Consider the following 5,040-nt stretch of genomic DNA (forward strand, 5'->3'; position numbering starts at 1 on the left):
GTCTTGAGATATTTGATCAACAAGAATCATTCAAGCTAGACATGATCGATCTTGCTTGTAGAGTGATTCGAATCTCAAACAATTTTCTTGTCTTGGGATATTGTCCCCGCTTGATTGTTCTAAGGAGATCTGTCTGTCCACCCGCTTGGTCTGTCGTTACTTCCGTTTGGCCTATTGGGGCTTCAATTTCGATGACCTTGCGGTTTATATATTTTGCCCCAGTGTTTGGGGCCTATGTTGTTCTTCTTTGGTAACCCGCTTCGTTCCCAAAGTCTAAGAGTCTCTTGGCGCTGGCAATTGCGATAGCTAGGTCTTGGATATTTTTCTCGTGTATTTTTTTTTTTGGCCCACGGTTGTAACCCGTTTATAAAGAAGAATACCTTGTCCTTCTTTGATGTGCCCCTTGTTGGGTTTTATGTCATAAATCTCATAGTTTGTGAACAAAACATATTCTATTTTCAATAAAGTTATTATTGATGTTTATTCAGTAAAGATTGCTATTGAATAAAGTGAATTTTACGATTATTAATCTAAATCGAATAAACTAAGAACACTCTGACTATAGTATGATTACTTGAACTATATGTAGAGACATGAGAGTGGATCAATTTCAAGTATATAGTCAAAATGATCTATAGTACAGGGATATGGCTGAGTACCTTATCCTAGGGACATTATGGATGTGGCCCACTTTTGTATATGACATAAACAATGTGATCACTAAATTGTACATGCGGAGACATGTGAGTGGGGGCGTCCTATGTAATGAGTATTGCATAAGATCGGACCATGAAGAAAATTACTCTCACTTTATAATATCATTTACTGTTGAGACTGATTTTCTTTTCATTCGATGACCTAGGTAACTCGATCTTAATCTTGAGCTAACCATGAACTTCTTTTCATTCGATGACCTAGCTTTTCCTCATCGATTCTGAACCTCAGTCTTATACTCTCTGAACTTTTCAAGAGCTTCGAACTTGTGATGCATTAGGTAAATATAGCCATACCTTGAAGAATCATCGATAAAACTGATGAAATATTCATACCGTTCCTTTTCTTGTTTTAATTTTTATCTGATTTTTATTTTTATTTTATTTTCTTTTTAATTTTATTTGTTTACGATTTTGTCTTTTTAGTCACGATTCGGTTTTTTGAAGCCTCGAAAATTGGGTCATGACAATAACATAATTATAAATATTCAAAATTGATATTCTTATAAATATTCAAAATCGATTTTTATGAAATGTAAAGTTAAATAATAATTGGTTATTTGAATGATTAAAATATGTTTTAAAATAATTTTGAACTTGAAATGATTTTAACAATTTTAAAGTTACCCTTGTGTTCTAAAACGTGGTTTGATATGAGTTTTTGTTTAAAAATTAAAATTATAGCATTCATTATTATTTATCACAATTTTAAAACTTTTCTCAACCTTGCTAACTTTGACTATTAACGTACTCATTATGTTATTTTATTTTAGGTTTTTTTTTTTGGACACTTTATTAAAGTATTTTCCTTTCTAGAATTAAAGTTATAATTAATAATAATAATCCTTAATTAATTAATAAATTACCATATATAAGATAAATTTAAAAGTTTATATGGTTTTATTTAATTCATTTATTCCAAGATAATTATTAAAATAGAATTATAAATATTCAGATATTACATTATTTAGATCTAATTTTAATTTCTAGTTAATCAAAATAAATAAATGTACATGATTATAAATGGTTAATTAATCATCCAGAAATACATTATTATTTAATTATTTAAATTAAATAAAAGATTTTATTTTTAATAATCGAAATACTGTTTTTTTAAAAAATTTTAAAAAAAAAATTACTTAATTTTAAAAGTTTACATAGTTTTATTTAATTCAAAGATAGATTATTAAAATAGAATAAGAAATATACTCATATTTAAATATTTTTGTTTACCTTATTTAGATTAAAACTAAATTTAATAAAGGGTTGGAAAAATGAAATAACTAAATAAATACTTAAATAACATTCTATTTTTATATTAAAAAAACAGTGAGCTTTACCAAAAACATGGCCATCCTTTCCTAGTTCTACTTAATAATTTCAATTTCCACGTCATTATCTCTCTCACGCGTATAAATAAAACAAAGAAATTTAAAATCCATGCAATCCCATGGCGCCTACTATATTTCTCCTTCTCACACTACTTTCCATCGCCGAGTCCACCGCCGGCAAAGGCGGTGGTCTCAAGCTGGAACTCATCCGCCGCCGTCTCTCACCCGGCAACGTTTCGTCGATGGCAGCCAAATCACAAATTTGGCCGGAAACCAGCGAATTTATAGTGAAAATCGCCGTCGGAACGCCGCCGACAGAGGTGCATGCAATCCTCGACACTGGCAGCGATTTATTTTGGGCTCAGTGTCGTCCATGTGCGAAATGTTACCAGCAAACGAATCCGATTTACGACCCTTCAAAATCGTCAACCTTTCGAACCCTTTCTTGCAAGTCGCCGCAGTGCCATTTGAGGGGGTCTGGTGCAGCGTGCTCCGGCACCGACACGTGTAAGTACAACTATGGGTATGGAAGCGGATCTACGCAGGGAGAATTGGCGAGTGAAAAAGTGACTGTAACTTCGAGGTCTGGAGCGACGACGCGTTTCCTGGGGTGGTGTTTGGTTGTGGACATAATAATAGTGGAACGTTTAATGCCAATGAAATGGGATTGATCGGATTTAGAAGAGGAGCGATTTCCTTCGTTTCTCAGGTATATATATATTATCAATTTCAATTATTATTAATATTTTTAAAAACATTATTAGCATCTTATTTAAATAACTACAAAGTTCAAAACCTTATAGTTAATGTAACTTCATATTCACAGATAGGTCCATCGGTCGGCGGTAGAAAGTTCTCCCTTTGTCTGATGCCATACAACACCGACCCAAGAATCTCAAGTAGCCTCTCTATCGGGTCGGGTTCTGAAGTTAAAGGACCCGGAGTCATCACAGCCCAACTCGTTCGAACATCCGACCAGACATCTTACTCTCTCACCCTCACGGGAATCTCCGTCAGAAAAACCCTCGTTCCGTATAGTACGTCGGGACCTCCGGCCAAGGGGAATGCGGTTCTCGATACCGGCACGCCGCCGACTCTCCTCCCCAAAGAATTGTACGGACGATTGGCTGCTGAAGTTCGGCGGCATATCCCGTCGAAGCCCATTGACGATAATACTCTTTGCTACAAAGATAATTTGGGGGATTTGGTGATGACTTTGCACTTCGACGGCGGCGTGGATCTGCGATTGAGTACGGTTCAGACTTTCAATAAGATGCCGGATGGGTCCTTTTGCTTCACCGCGATGGGTGTTGACGACAAGGACGCACTCATCGGGAACAATATGATGGCAAATTTTTTGGTTGGGTATGATATTGACAATATGACCTTGTCGTTTAAGCCCACTGATTGCACCAAAGCTGGTTGAGATTTTTTGGGCCTGAAAACAATACGTTATTTTATAACTATTATTACTTTCCTCGTAACACTTTTGAGGTGACGTTAAGTTTGTTTTATTCATAAAATTTGGAAAGCATTTATTAATATATGCACAACTATATTCTACTTTAGTCAATATTCTTTGATTTCTTTTTAGTAATTTTCCGTAACAAATTTTAAGGTAAAATTAGACATTAATTATTAATTATTTTTATTTAAGTGGTGAAATAATATAATTAAATTTACTATAATTCAAGAGACCTTTTACGATTTCCAAAATTTAGGCACAATGATGGAATCGATGTCGAAGATCTGAGAAAGGAGATTAGGGTTTTGAGGTTGGAGGAGAAGAATCTGATAAAAAATCGACACCGAAGATCTGAGAATCCTCAACCTAAACCTTCAGTAGTCCAAGGCAAGGTGCTTTCACGAATCGCACCTCCCTATTTCGTCAAAAACGTCTAAGAACTTAAGATTAGTCCGCGAATGTCTAGATCGAGATATTTATCGAAATTTTGGTGTGCTAGTGACGTTTTTGAGTGATTCTTGTACTTTTACCCTCAGGAGTGTGATTTTCGTAAGTTTTGGAGTGAAAGTGGTCAAGATTTCCGTTCGAATCGATGTTTCAAGAAAACACTATTTTCGGTAAGAACTAGTATTTTTCTACAAATTCGAACTCGAATAATAAGACGTGTGATTACGAAAACAATATAAGAAGCATATATGGGAGAAATAGAATATGAGTTCTACAATATTCGTGAAGCGATTCGGATTATGAATTGGAAGATTTAAAAATCGAAAGAAAATGGATTGAGAACGCTAAACACTCACGTTTCTCGAAATTTGGAAAAAACGCAGGAGGAAGAGAAGAACGCCGCCAAGCGTCGGCCGGCGTACGGAGGAGCGCAACAGAATCGGTGTTGGACACATGGCGCATTTCGGCTGGTGAGGCATGCCCCGTTCACAATTGCACTTTTGATGGCAGCGAACTTGCGATTGTGCGTTACTCACTTTCCAACGCCAAGCAACGTATGCTCGAGCCTCTAGTAATAAGGCAACCTAATCCTCAGCCCAACGATCCAAGCTTTTATTTTAGCAAGAACCCTTGAATCAAAGTAATTAACACCTCCTTATGCGAAATTTGGATCAACCAAGAGATAAGGCTAGAATTAGATTACCTCTTACGATCGAAGATCTAGAAGTAAGATTTGAAACCTTGTTCTAAATTGAGTCACTCCACAATCTAACTTGATCAAGACTTGATTGAATGGCTCGGGTGCAATTCTACCAGAAGAATTGCTTGAAACTTAGAAATGACAAATATGATGCTCGAATTTCTTAGGGAAACGTCTCAATTTGAGATATGAATTACATTCATCCACGAATCTGTTTTTTTACATAACATATTGTGGGTATTTATAGTCTCTCGACAAAAGACGTTTGTGGCCGGGATTCAATCCCGATATGTTTGTGGACGGGATTTATTCCCGATCCCCTTTAATCTCCACAAAGAATAAGTCAAATTGTCCATTCGACTTTTACATAATTTATAAAATTAA

The 5,040-nt window shown here is 35.5% G+C and overlaps 1 pseudogene; it reads left to right on the forward strand.

Annotated features, from left to right (window-relative positions):
* The first annotated feature begins 2,163 nt into the window (after window positions 1-2,163).
* On the forward strand, window positions 2,164-3,470 carry LOC111488127 (annotated as a pseudogene).
* The last annotated feature ends 1,570 nt before the right edge of the window (window positions 3,471-5,040 follow it).

This window comes from Cucurbita maxima, unplaced genomic scaffold (assembly GCF_002738345.1).
Source record: "Cucurbita maxima cultivar Rimu unplaced genomic scaffold, Cmax_1.0 Cma_Scf00001, whole genome shotgun sequence".
NCBI lineage: Eukaryota > Viridiplantae > Streptophyta > Magnoliopsida > Cucurbitales > Cucurbitaceae > Cucurbita > Cucurbita maxima.